Below are 15,119 nucleotides of genomic sequence, written 5' to 3'. Positions count from 1 at the left end.
CCCCCAGTGACTACTGGCTCTTTGCTGATCTTAAAAAAATGCTCCAGGGAAAAAGATTTGGCTCAAATGAGGAGGTCATCGCTGAAACTGAAGCTTATTTTAAAGCGAAAGATAAATTTTTTATAAACATGATATTGAAAAATTGGAAAAACGTTGGAACCATTGTATCATTCTAAAAGGTGATTGTGTGGATGAATAAAAAAAAAATTTGCAAAAAAAATGTTGTTTCCATTGTTAGTCTCGGGACTTATTGATCCATGTGTTATATCACGCATAGTAATATTTCAGAATATCTAAAAATCTTGTCTATTTAAATCTAGTGTCAGTGACTAGTACATTTCACAACGTCGTTTCAGTGACTCTCTTAGCTTCGAATGACCAATGGACATCATGTTAGGCAAATGGTACGCAGACAAATTTTGTGCGCAATTCCCTTTTTTCGCAGATTATAGATCCGTATACACCTGTTTATATAAGTGGTAAATGAATCCATCGGATGACAGTTTCGGTTTACCTTTATTTGTTAATAATATTTCATAAGTTTCCAAACTGCCATTTCGACGTTCAGTTACGCAGCACGAAAAATGAATAATTCCAAAGTAGTTTTCCTACAGCGATTTATGCTTTAGCAATTAAAGATTGGCACTGCTCATTTCAACAAATAATTATGAAGTGCAATTACGTAAAGTGATAGTGATTACTAACAACAATGTATAATTTGGGAATAAACACTTTGCATATATCCCATTCAACACACCCAGAATTCACCCTTACATTGTATTTGACTTATTGTTGTATTCTATTTTCTGTTATATTCGTCCCCTTTGTCTCTTTCGACTTTATGGCGTATTCGACCTTATGGTTATCCGACTATGTGTTAAAGACTGTCCCATAAAGTATGGACGCACTTTGATTTCGCTGTAAATAATTCACAAGTGCTAGATATTCAAATTTTATTCGATATACTGATAATATTAGACTACACCAATAGAATATTATTCTCAACATTTGCTACTTAGCCATTGTAGACTAGCTGGCGCACCTTCTTGCGATCGTTCCTCATTAAATTCCGTACAGACTTCTTGGCGACAAGTTTTGACACTTTTTTCCAATCTTTTTCGAACTGTTGAATGGTTTCGGCTGCCGAGACATGTTTTCTAAGATGTGCCTTCGTTAATGGCCAAAATTCCTCAATTGGTTGAAGTTGTGGGCAATTTGGTGGATTCAAGTCTTTTGGGACGAAAGTGACATTTTTGGTAGTATTCCATTCTACCGTTGATTTCGAGTAGTGGCAAGAAGCAAGATCGGGCCAGAAGACAACAGGATCCTTGTGGCTTCGAATCATGGGTAGAAGTCGTTTTTGTAAACATTTCTTGGTGTATACTTCGCTTTTCATTGAAGCAGTTGTGATGAAGGGTTTCGAAATCTTACCGCAGCTTCAAATTGCTTGCCAGACCATAGCTTTCTTACCAAATTTTTCGACTTCAATCGATGTCTCGAACTGGTTTAACACTTGCCCTTCTCGCACCGTATAATATTGTGGTTCCGGCGATGTGGATTTGTAATCGAGTTTCACGTAGCTTTCGTCGTCCATGATTATACAGTTCAAATTCCAGGCAAGAATCGTATTGTACAGCTTTCGAACCCTCGGCCTGATCGATGCTTCTTGTTTCGGACTACGTTTTGGTTGTTTCTGCTTCTTATAAGTTCGAAGATTCAAACGTTCTTTAGCAGGAAGAACATTTGACTTCGAAGTGCCCACCTTTTTGGCCACATACCGAACTGAAACCTCTTTCTTTTGCTCGAACGCCGTCAGTATACGTTTATCCAACTCAGGGTTAGCAGGACCTTTTTTCGAGCCGTTTTCATTTTATCCTCAAAGGTGTTATCCGAACTTTCTGATTGCATTTCGCACGGCTTTTTCGCTTACTCCTTCCATTTCTGCTATCTTTCTCAGTGACAGTCCGCGTTCTGTGCACCATTTGTACACAATTTTTCGACGTTGTTCTGCTGAAAGTCCACGCATTTCGAAACAAACTAATGAAAACGAATAAACAATTGCACAAGTGGTTAGAGAAGAGTGTAAACAACAGTACGCGGCCATAAAAATTGACACATTCTGAACCATTGCGAAATGGCAGTTTTTGGTTGCGTCCATAATTTCTGGGACAGTCTTTACATGCGATCTTTCGTTATATTCGACGTTTTGTTATTTCGACTTTTTGTCGTATTCGACCATTTGACGCATTCGGCCTTTTTTTCGTTCGACCTTTCGTTCATCGACGTTTTGTCATTCGACCTTCTGTCATTCGACATTTTAGTATATATTCTTAATAACATTATCATCGGCCATTGGAATTAACAAAGTTAGGAACAATGCTGTAGTTACGGTTGTTCGGTTCGTGAGGGTTGTACGCATCCATACATTCTTTTAAAGCATCATACACCGGCAAGTGCAAAAATGCCTTGACCGAAGAAGAACAGTTCTTGTTAAATTGATTATAGGGAATCTTGTTACTGCAACGGACCGAGTGCCAGGAAACGCATCAGAACGCATCGTAGAATAAATTGAGTTGTTTAGTCAACTAATTACAAAGGCAAATTGCTCCAATTTTACGTGCACAATTCTTGTAAACAAGCATTCGCCGGTAGGTAGTCTATCAAATGGGTGAGCAGAGAAAGAGCTTGTAATAAATACCGAGCAGTAGAATGGAACATTTTAGCGAAATGAGTTGCACATTGTTGTCCCAATTATGAACCAGCTAGGAACGGATGCCTGCACGACGACACCGATATCATACGACTGTACCAGTAGCAGTAGACAATAAAGAAACTGAATGGCGAAAGCGGGAATGTATTTGAAGTATTCTATCCTTTTTGTGGGTGCAACAGAAATGAACAATCATCCATTAGGGACGTCAACGCTTGTACCGATACTGTCTCGTTGCGGTCGTCGTCGCCTTTGTCTACGGTAGTGCCGGGTTAACTGATATATTGTCAAGCCGTATTAAATTGCAATTACCTTTCGGTTGACAGAGCATCTCAATTGTTGCATCTTCCATCAATACTTCAATTAATTTTGCTCGATAGGACGCAAATAAACTGACAGTTGTGATAATACATACGAAAAAATGGTTCAAAACAAAAGATTACTTGGGTACGGTTTCAGATAGATTGTCCGCGAGAAATGTTTGATTTTTTATTCATCTGAAATCTGTTTCCCTGATCAAAGCAAGATTTTGAACAACCGAAACGAGTATGAAACCTCAACATTCTTCAATTATTCGTGTCTTGAAATCAATATCAAATTTTAAGATTAACTCAGCTAAATTGGTCGGAAAAAGCCGGGATTTTTAGTGCGAAACTGGAAAAAAATTGACTCAAACCTGAGTAACGATATTCAGAATCATGATTTTCCTGATTCAACAGGCAATACCCAATTCGACATTTGAGCGAGAAGTTCTGTAAAAGCGTTAAAATAACTTAGTGTCCCTTATGTTGAACAATCCATCCGAAATTGGGCCATCGTCCTATGTCTCGTCTAACGATTTTTAAAAGTTAACATCAGCTTTAAATCAACCAGAAAACATCAGAGCTTTCTTAGTTGCTATCAACAACAGCACAATGAATGCTCACAATGAAATGTAAGGATAATTTGGATGCCTCTGCTGGGTTTTTATGAAGCTTTAGAATAAGTATACAAAATTGTTAGCAATAGTAATGAGGTAACATCGATAAGTTTTTTAATAAAATTATTTAAAATTCTTAGGAGCCTTCATGTTTCTAAGTTTGCTAATGATTGCCCTAATTTCATCATAATTTGTCTCAGTAATGTCATCTTGAGACAATATTTGTGTTTTTTTTATAATAAAATTTTTATTCTGGCCTTTTTGCGTAAAAGCTTTACGTGGCCGATTGGCTTACATTTTTGTTACTTAACAATTTATTTTTGCTATTGGACCTCGTTACCACCCTTTTTCTAGGGGGAGATGAGTTTCCATTTCCATCCAACGAGGATCGGGGGTCACTGTCCGCAGCTTATCTCATCATCCATTGCTTCATTGTCGGTGTTGTATGTGATTTCCGTTTTCTTTTCGTTTTCCTTGTTGATCGTAGTTTTGGGCTCGTTGAGAGTTGTTGTAGATGCGCCTTGTTGTACATTGGTTGCAGTTGGTGGTTGGTTGGATGGTAAGTTGTTAACTGCAGCTGGTGTACTTTGTTCTATAGGGAATGCTGATGGTTTCGTTGAAGGAGATGCTCCATTGTTGTTGATGGCTGTCACAGGTGTACTGGGGTTGCTTGGGGTTGGTGTAAAGGAAGCACCGTTGTCCTTTGGTGTGGTTGTTTCCTTGTCCAGTTTATCAGTTTATTGACATGTGACCATCTGATTGTCATAGGTAACAAGTGATTTGCACGGAATTCTTGTATCCTGTCCGAAAGTCACATAAGAATGTATAGGAAACTTCTAGCGCATGCGTAACAAACGTGCGCCATTTAGAATACCGGGGAAAAAGTTCTTCCACTTTTCTCTTTCGATAGAGAGAATCTCTCCGTATTGGTACATAATTTTGCGAATAGAAGAATCGGTGACGCTTGAGGGAAGATCATGCACACGCACTTCTATAGCACTATCTTCGATATATGCTGGAATGTTGTACTTAATGTTCTCGTGCTCCACAAAATGCACATTGTTATAGTCTTTTGTAAATTGAATTGCATCCAACTCTTTATAAAACTGGATGTAAACAACATTATTCGTCTTATTGCATTGAAGTAAATGCACGCGTTTAATGCCAAGATGCATTTGCTCCTTAAGCAAACCTTCAAGTTCTCGTATTGAAGGTCGAATTTTGCACTGCCTGAAGTCAACAACAATTGTATTCTTTCGTGTCGGCGGTAGCTTTTGTTCGTTTGGTTCACTCATTTCGAGGTCGTTCTATTGTTCACTACACAATACTGTACTTGATTTCTTCCGTCCCGAACGTAAGCGGTTTTGTTATATCGACTGACTTGAATGAGATGTGAAAGCGAATTGAATACTCGTGTTATGCTCATAATTACGGGAGATATTGATTTCAGTGGGTCTCACAAAATGGAAAAAGTTTTCGACTTTGACCTTGTCCACCGTTTGCAAAGAGTATTGTATTCCTTCTTTGAGAGCTGAAACTGGTTTCTGAGGACTTGAAAATAGTCTTAGAAAGGTTTTGAATATGGTTTGATATGTGCAGTGAATCTATGATTAATTTTTTTGTGATGTCCTCAACTATGGAACTCATAATTGGATCACAAGCATGTTGATATTGATGTCGACGGAGGAGTAGTTGAAGATTCGAGAATTAAATAAAATTAAATTAATAACCTCTTGGAACTGATAGATTCCTAACTTCAATCATGCATTGATTTAAATAATCTATTGCCGTATCGACATCAGCCTAATCTCCCCAAACAATTTCATGGTTCACATTGTTTTCGGTATGAGATCTGTATCCTAGGTGATTAGTTCTAAGGCGGTAGAATATAGAACTAAATTGCTTTATTTGAAATCCTCAATGTTATTGGTAGATGATCTGGATCACAGTCTGCTTGAGGAATCAGTCCACTACAAATCTGACATTTATCGACCAGAACTAGATCAATTGTAGAAGAATTTCTTATAGAAGATAAAGTAGTTGAGCTATTTGGAAATATAACTGAAGAGAAACCAGCACAGAACTTGTACTTTCTGGTTAGTTTTTCTGGTTACTCCACGAGAGATGCTTAGAATTTAGAACCCAATTAAATAGAAAAAGTATTCGTTGTTTGGGTTCGGGTCAGGTACGGGTAAAGATTTTTATTTTTTTTTTATCGGGAACGAGACAGGCTCGGGTTTAGAAAACTTTTTGTCGGGTACGGGTAAAAGTTTTTAATTTTCGATCGGGTGCAGGTTTTGAAAAATTCATTACTGATCATCGTTTACGTCACATATTCGGCAACATTTCTCAAACCAAGTGCATCACCAACAACACATTTGAACGTGATCATAGGTCACTCTCTGAAATAATTATGCGGATAGACAAAAAATGATTTGTCGTTAACGTCACTTATACCATTATATCTCTGGAATCATAAGTAACAGCCATTTACACTTCAAGCTGAGTCGAATGGGATAAACAATAGGGGTCTCCAAGACTCCGTTCGAAAGTCGGCTTTTTCAGAAATTCTTTATCTTTTCTATAAAAAAAAGGCAAAAAGTAACTCAACATTTAGTAGAAAAAGTGAAACTCTGTCTACAGACATACATTTAGGAAATTTACATGTAGACAAATGTAAAATTGTTTGACCCTTACTCTGTCGTACAAATAATGCGTAGTATAAGTAAGCATTTAAAATTATATGCATGTAGAATACATTTGCTTGACTAATTTAAAAAAATCTTTATATGTTAACACATGGTATGTTAAGTTGACTGTTGTTGTTAAGTATGTTGATCACCTATGAGAAAAAGGAGGGAGGTTATTAATGAAATTGCCGAAATAGATATTTGACTCTGGGACTTTTAAAAATTCATCGCCGGGCGGCTCCACTTTCCCATGTCCGTTTAAGCTCAATTTTTTTTATAAGGGCTTTCTCGATCTGGCTAAACACTTGAGTACTACCGCTTTACGAAATTTATCCGTTCCCTGGCCCTTTGACAGAAATAATCTAAGCCAATGCCAATACTAACAGATATTTTTTTCTTCATTACAGATATCACATGTATCTCCATTAAACAAGTAAGTATTGTTAAACACGCATTTAATTGACCTGCATACCTAAATGATGCCTGTTTTGAACCCTCCGTGTATGTTTTTTTTGTTCAATGTTCGATGGTGTCGATCATTTCGAATTAGATTGAGAAAATTCCTGTTAGGAACATAAAAAAATGTCCGCTAAGCAGACGTAAAGTTTCTGCTATTTACAGAACACTTTTTATTTTGCTACGGAGTGAAATGTCTTTTCTGATGTGCCGAACGAAAACGTGTTTTCGACTATTTCTGGCCGATGCAGGTTTGGTCATTTAGGGGTTAGTCAAATTTTGTGCTAGGGCACATAACCGTTTTTATTATTTTTACGTTTCGTCTTTGACTCATCAGTGCAGAGCAGTTCAAATTGAACTGCTTAGTGCTAAACTCGACAGTTCAATTTGAACCGCTAAGCAGACGTAAAGTTTCTGCTATTTACAGTTAAATTTGTCATTTGTGGTTTATAAATTAGCGCATGAGACCCGATGAGTTGGCGGTTCAATGCATAGGGCGCTGGTCTTACGATCCAGTCTTCGACTGGTCAGTGCATAACAGTTAATGTCGAGCTGTTGTGCCACCTACCAGTTCAACATAAACCACTAAGCAGACGTAGAACTCGGACTCTACTTGACTTGCAACTTTATTTGATTTTTCAAAGCTGACTGAATACAGTTTTCTTCACGTACTTGGAATATTCAATGCAGAGTGTTTTCATAAAATACTATTGCATTGTTTCGTCCCGACTTTCGGTTCGTGTATTCAACGATTCTCAAAATAAAAAAAATATATATTCGGAATGTCTTTTGACATATATTAGTAATACCGATAAAATTCGGATAAGTAATATATCAGAAAAGTATATGAATAACGTGTATAGCAATGTTTTCTTCCCTTCTTAAAGAGATATTAACAACTGTTGTAAGTGTACCACTTGTTGTCATATTCTTCTTGAAGCACTGGAACATCTAGAGATCGACTAGTAGGTCATCGGAAGCCTCGAGCATGACTGTTAGTATGCTCCAGAAAACAACAAGAACGAACGACAAACGGAGTTTGTCTTGGTGTCTCTCTGCCATCTAGTCCGAGACGGCAACGGGCACGCATGTTGGAGCGAATCTTGCTTCAGTTGTGTCTGTCATCTTTCGAGACCTCAGTCGTACATTTCACACCCTATAAATAATGTATAAACTGCCAATAAAAGAATATGAATAAGAGTATGCAATCATTTCCACCGAATGCAAACAAAGTGAAGCAGTTGGAAGACTCAGCTGCCAACGAACGACTCCTACTAACTAGCATGTTCTGTTTTCGGAACGTTGGAGAAGCCTTTACGCTTGCCATACATAACTGTACTTTTTGAAAATATTTTTTAAAAACATTGTTGGCATTGTTTTGTATATAAAATTTCCGCAAAAGTATACATTTTTATTCTACTTCGAGTATATTTTGTACAAAATAATTTGTGGTTATATTATGTACCCGTGCTGGCAGATCAGAGTATGAGACGCTAGTCTCACAAGCCAGTTGACGTATGTTCGCGTCCTAACGCGGAAGAATTTTCAATGTCAGTAGAATCGTAGCATTAGCCATAAATCTGCTGCGAGGTCTATTAAAGCGAAAGTTCAAGTTCCGCTTCAGATTGTAGTACCCTGACTTGGCTTTGCTTCATTTGCTAGGTGCAGAATTATTCGAGTTCAATTAATGTTCACGAGGGTTTTCAATTTCGAATTCTTCAGTTGATGTTCATGATATTCATATGACTGCGACCCCATTTACTTTAGGAAATGAAAAACATTTTATTGCATTAACTTAAACATGTCAAAACCTGAACGTACTCAACGCACCACCACCAATAGTCAACCATTCGTGAAACAGAGTGGAGCTTGCCATAATCGAAACGATTCATATAAATTTGCTGTTCCGATGTAACCGCAAAATCAGTTTTACTAAAGAGTCCCATCCGTCCGTCCGTCCGTTCCAACCCTACGCAGAAGATCCGTTTTATCAGGGTTCACTGCTGCATTTCAGTTGAGTCATACCGTTTGGCATATGATGTGCTTGTACAATTCCAACAAATGTCGATCGGTCTGGTCCGAATAAATTCATTTATGCGAGCGGTTAGGAACGGGATTACAGTGTGGATTAGTTCTGGCAGCAGATACATGTTCCCGAGCATATAATAATACGAGAAGAATATGTATTTGAAAATAAATTTTTATCATTATCTTCACTTTATGTCTACCGTTTCGCCTTTCTCTATAGAAAGGTAATATAATTGCTGGAAAAACCTGCTTTCGAACGGAGCTTCGAAGACTCATATTATTATTTATTATTATTTAACTCAACTAGACGAAATCGGAAAAGATTTTTTAACGCTCAATTTTCTCGGAGATGGCTGAACCTTTTTCAACAAGTTTGGGCTCGTTTGAAAAGCCACTTGTGGACCATCGATCAAGTTCGAAGATCAAATGGCTTTCACTACTGGTTCCGAAGATCTAATGGTATAAGTGATGTATCCGACAAAACGCGTTGTTTTTTACCATTCAATTTTCTCGGAAATAACACAACCGGAGGTAACAAGCCTAGGCTCGTTTGAAAGCTACTATTGAATTGTGGATCAAGCTCAAAGATCGAATGGCTGTCACTTCTCGCTCCGGTGATATAATAGTAAAAGTCAGGGTGGCAAGCGACGGGAAAAAATTTACTAGCCCTAATCTTAAAAAACCATGATTTTTCTGATTAAACAAATGAAAAGTTGGAGGCAATACTCCATTTTGAGTTTAAGTGAAAAGTTCAGTAAAAGTTCTGAAACGTCGTATTGTCTCACACAGGTTTTATGGTACACAATCCATTGGAGATGGGGCCAACATCCCATGTTTCGTTCAACAATTGTAAGGGTTTGGCAGCAAGTTTTAATGGATCAGAAAGCATTTCTTAGTTGTTATCAACAATATCACATCGAACGGATGCTTTTGCTGGATTTCTATTAGTTTTCAGAATAAGTTTAATAGAATTATGAAGAATGCTTAGGCGCCTTCATGTTTTTGAGTGGGCGAATGATTGTCCTAATTTCATCATAATTTGTCTCAGTAATGTCGTCTTGAGACAATACTTGTGTTGCAATCTTGGTATTGATTTCAATAGGATTCACAAAATTTAAAAAACTATCGTCTTTGACCTTGTCCACCGTTTGCTATGAGTATTTGATTTCCTTCTTTAAGAGATGAAATTGGTTTCTGAGAGTTTGTGAGTTTTTTTTTGAAGAGCTAGTACATACGAATAACATTAGTAGCCAAGTAACAGACAAAATTAAGATGGAATACATTGGGCTGGGTGGTACTGTTGGTTCTAAAGATGAATATTTGGACAAATTGTGGATGAGGTTTTTAAACGTCGTTCCAAGGATTATTCAAATCTTAAATCTTCTATTAAGCAAATCCTCATACTTAAACAAAAATGTTTTGAAAGTCTTGTGGCTCAGCGTTCCGTTTCAATATTGAATGCTGGGAGCGTAGTTAACAAAACTGCACTCAAAATCATATAAACGATACAAGGAGGCTGTCGAACCGAAGAAACAGTTTCTAATCAAAATTTGAGCTTATATTTTCCCTCTGCAGATTTCCACCTGTTCACCCTTTTTTTACAACCGGAAGTCGGATCCGGATGAAATTCGTATGGGACCACAAGAAAATCGGTTCAGCCATCTCTGAGAAAATTGATCGCTCAAAAACGTTACATACATACATACATACATACACCATTTCTGATCTTTACGAACTGATTCGAATGGTATATGTTATATGACACTCAACCCTCAGGGCCTTGGTTCCAAAATCGGTTTTCGCAGTGATTGCATAACTTATCTATATGACAAAGCCAAGAACGAATTCTTCCCATTATTATGTGCACTTGGCATAATGAATATTTCTTATTTCTAAATCGAGATACCCAAAAAATACTTTAATTCTCAACTTTCGATGTTCTTTTGGATATGGTATTTCTAGAAATATTCAAAAAAATACTGAACATAGGCGATTTGATCCTGTTCTAAAAACCGGGAATTTTTTTTATCGGCTGAATTTTCTCGAAGAAAATTCAACAAATTTCGATAAACTTAGGCATATTTGAAAGCTAGCAATGTCAATCTAATTTGAAAAGGTTATGGCGAACATTTCCGGTTCGAGAATCATAATAGTATATGAACGCAACCGGCAAATCCCAATTTTCTTCAATACAACACTATAAAAATCGACTTTTGAATCAAAGTCGATTGTCATATACAATTCGAATCAGCTTGTCGAGATTACAAAATGTCTGTGTGTGTTAGTGTGTCGAGATTACAAAATGTCTGTGTGTGTAGTTAACACACACAGACATTTTGTCGAGATTACAAAATGTCTGTGTGTGTTAGTCTGTGTGTCGAGATTACAAAATGTCTGTTAGTGTTAGTGTGTGTACTAAGTAAAAATATTTCAATTTCAAGAGTATGTTAAACTAGCTCTATAATTCTTATATTGTGTAGAGGAGGGTGGGGCAGTTTCGATCACTTTTTTTTCGAACGATTTTGTTTTCAGTGAATATGATTCAAAGGGTTTTATTTATTTCTGTTCATATTGTGGTTATGTTCCGATCATATCTCGCATGACATACACGCGCACCATCTTCAGCATGTATGAAGTAGGGTTGCTGGAGGAGTAAACGTTTGGCGCGAATTCAATTTGAAAATATTATTAACATGTTTAAAGATCGAAATTGATCGAACTTGCCCCACTCTCCCGTACCTATTGTTAGTTGATGGTAAAAATGGCTTCAGCTATATCTATTCCTAGTTTAGGAAGTACAGGAAGTAGTGGTCAAAAACTCCAAAAACCGAACTCTCTTCATTTTCTCAGAGATGCTTGAACCGGTTTTAATAAACTTAGACTCAAATGAAACGACCTAGCGTCTCAAATATTAGTATTAAATTTCATCCAGATTCGACTTCCGGTTCCGGAATATTCCAGTTTGTAGGTCATATTAGTTGATGGTCAAATTACAACGACCTCCGGATTCTGGTTCCGGAAGTATCGGAGTCAAATACTCAAAAACGGAACTCGCCTTTTTTCGGAGATGGCAGGATCGATTTCCACAATGCCAGGTTCAAATAAAATGTCTAATGGTTTCATATAGATTTCCTGATTATTTTTTTTCTGATTGTGACTTTTTTTCAAACCGTCGTTTAGAGCGACGATGCTAAATACGCAAAACTTCTAAATTGGGTTCAAACCTGTTCCAATTTGTATGTTATGTTTTTTTCTGGTCATACGAATTGACTTTGGCTATACCGCACATCGGATTCTTTTTCCGGAAATAGTGCCGAAAAATTCCGAAACAAAACTGCATTTTCCCAACCCATTTGCACAAAATTCACAACATCGAATTTTATTATTATTATGTATATTATCATTTAATCCGGATTTTAACCTTCAGGTCATACGACGGGAAAATTTCCAATATTGATTCCGATTCCATTAAACATCGTATGGTTACTATTAATGTAAATTGCAGCTAACGTTCGGAATTATTGCCTTATTAGATTAGTTTCTGCGTTGAAAACATAACAACAAACACACACGGATGCACGTCCCCTTTTGGTTGCTTATAGCATACTCAAAATGATTCAGTCTTTTATCAACTGAGCAGTAGATGTTCAATATATCCAATATACAACACCCAGAAGCAGCAACATTCCATTAACCAAACTGCACAGATTCAGTGCTCGAAAATTTCGAGCGAAACTTTATTGAGACATGTTTACATTCAACTAGTGTAAGTGGTGCCATTCGTACTAGTTGGAACCAAGAACAACATTTGCTGCCAGATCGCAAAGGGAATGATGAAGGTATGTTGGAATATGCATACGCTCATAACGAATGCCAAAGAACAACTTGTTGCGTTTTCTAGGGCACGCAAGGAAATAGGATAAATTCTTCGTAGTGTAAATTGACATATGTTAAAATATGGAACTGCGAAGAAGTATGGTCAGTGGGGAACTTTGTTTATAGAGTCAAAAAAGCTCTTATTTATCCTACAGCATCAAATTGATTCATGGAAAAGCTACCGGATATCGAGTTAATTCAAATAACTGTTTCTGAGATATTTGAAACTATTTTCTTAATTCTCTGTTTTATATAAAATAGTTTCAAGGTTCAGAGTACAAATTAATGCTACCTTGATCGAAGAGATCTCGGAATTTTTTTCAGAAAATTAAAAATACAAGATAATTCATCAAAATCGATATTGTCCCTTTTAAAGTAGTCCCCATCGACTGCAACACACTTATGCCAGCGCTTGATCTAATCCTCGAAACATTTTTTATATTCAGTTTCCGGTATGGCCATCAAATCCATCTGCGATTTGAGCTTGATCTTAAGCTTGAGCGACCATCCCTGGTTGCTACTCCGTTACTGATCGGGATTGACTGAAATTGTACGGGGAGTTTCTAGATGATCCGACCTGGGACTGGTAAATCATCTTTCAATGTACATCTTCTGGTAATCCCAGAATTCATTGATCAGTACCGGCGCCGGCCAGGCCCGAACGTAGATCGTCTAAGGAATGGGAAGGGATGTTAGTCCAGCACTTGTTATTACTAGAGGCCGTATATACTACTGCGCACTCCACAAGTGTCACGGGAGAAGGATATTTGTTAGTAAAAATTTCAGTATTAGTATTATTCGCGCGCGACTCAGCATGTTCCGGTTTCAAGATGCTCGGATGCACCACTAAACTAGTCAGTGAGTGAACGTTTCAACAATATCCTATATTAAAGTCCCGGGAAGTCTTGATTCACTGCTATTATTCGAGGAAACTGAAGAAAAATTTGCAATACTATCGCGTAAAGAATAAAAACTTCCCTATTTTTACCTTTTTTTATATATAAAAAAAATAGGTATAGAATTCGCTCAAACTTTCGAAAAATTTTCCGAGGCCCGGAGGGCCGAATGTCATATACCAATCGATTCAGCTCGACGAACTGAGCAAATGTCTGTGTGTGTGTGTATGTGTGTGTGTCTGTATGTGTGTTGTCAACTAAGAGGTCGAGATCTCAGAGATGGCTGGACCGATTTTGATCAAACTAGTCGCAAATGAAAGGTCTCCCCGTCACCCAGAACGCTATTGAATGGTTTTGAGATCGGATGTTTACTTTTTGAGTTATACGAAGTTTTATGTCAAAATTTTCAGTTTTTCGACAGTATCTGTCACATTTGACCTTGAAAACAGAATATGTTTCCAGACTTAGATTTCGCTCGGTAATACCTATCCAACAAGCCATAGATTGTTAAAATCCGTCCATTTTTAACGGAGATATCGATATTTTTGTGTAAGCCTTATTCCAGTAGAAGGAATTTTGAGCGCTGTATGAAAAAGCAATGCTTGGGAGCAACATGAAATACGATTTTTTATACTGTTACATATAATTGTTTCTAAGTACCAAAAAGACTGTGTACAGCATCCTTTTTTATGACAATTTGCCACGGACCAATGTTAGCACGGTTCATTTTTGACAACATAATCTTTCGAATATGGCATATGTAAACCAGATGATACCAGCATTATCGAGTTGGAAGTAATTCCATAATTATATTGATTTAAACTATTTACAGCAATAAATGCTGGAAGAACATGACTTCCATATACCATACGACTCAGTTCGTCGAGATCAGCAAATGCGTGTGTGACAAATAATTTCACTCAATTTTCTCGGAGATGACTAAACCTTTTTCTACCAACTCATATGAAAAGTCGTATAACAAGGCTCCTGAATTATGTTTGGATCCGACTTCTGATTGCGGAATTACAGAATGATATGTGAAACGAAATTGAAATAATGCAATTAATTTTTCTCGTAGATGGCTGAACCGATCTAAGATTCAAATGAAATCTAAGAATCATCTATGATTCAAATGAGAGGTCTTAAAATCCTATAAAACCTCTTACTTTTTAGTCAGATCCGACTTCTGGTTTAGAAAATGCAGGGTGATTAGTATAAAAATGTCCATTTCACATAAATTAATCAGGTTTATCGGGTTTGCAAACTTGGATAGTCGATTACCAAATAAATTTATTTCAGTTTAAGGGGTATTCTTTTTTGGATTCGGAATGTACCCCCAAATTTTAATTCGCACTACAATTTCTCAAAGATGTCTACACACTGCTCAGGTGAATTTAACTGATTTCGGCTACACCGATTTTAGAATTCCGGTTCCAGTATCGAATCGATTCTCAAAGCTCAATCATTTTCTCAAAAAAGACCAAATCGAACTTCAAAAACAAATATTACAGGACTTAAGGTCCCATACAAAATTGGTGAATTTT

General features: G+C 37.0%; 1 protein-coding gene across 2 annotated transcripts in view; it reads left to right on the top strand.

Moving 5' to 3' along the window:
* LOC131439648 (catenin delta-2) overlaps positions 1–15,119 on the top strand; it is a 61,192-nt gene that overhangs the window by 22,997 nt on the left and 23,076 nt on the right. For both annotated transcript variants that reach the window (XM_058610934.1, XM_058610935.1), the window contains exon 2: positions 6,727–6,752. The gene's annotated coding sequence lies outside the window, so the exon portion shown is untranslated. The remainder of the gene's footprint in view (positions 1–6,726; positions 6,753–15,119) is intronic.

Source organism: Malaya genurostris, chromosome 3 (assembly GCF_030247185.1).
Source record: "Malaya genurostris strain Urasoe2022 chromosome 3, Malgen_1.1, whole genome shotgun sequence".
In the NCBI taxonomy this organism is placed as follows: domain Eukaryota; kingdom Metazoa; phylum Arthropoda; class Insecta; order Diptera; family Culicidae; genus Malaya; species Malaya genurostris.
This window is presented reverse-complemented; position numbering and strand designations above follow the sequence as displayed.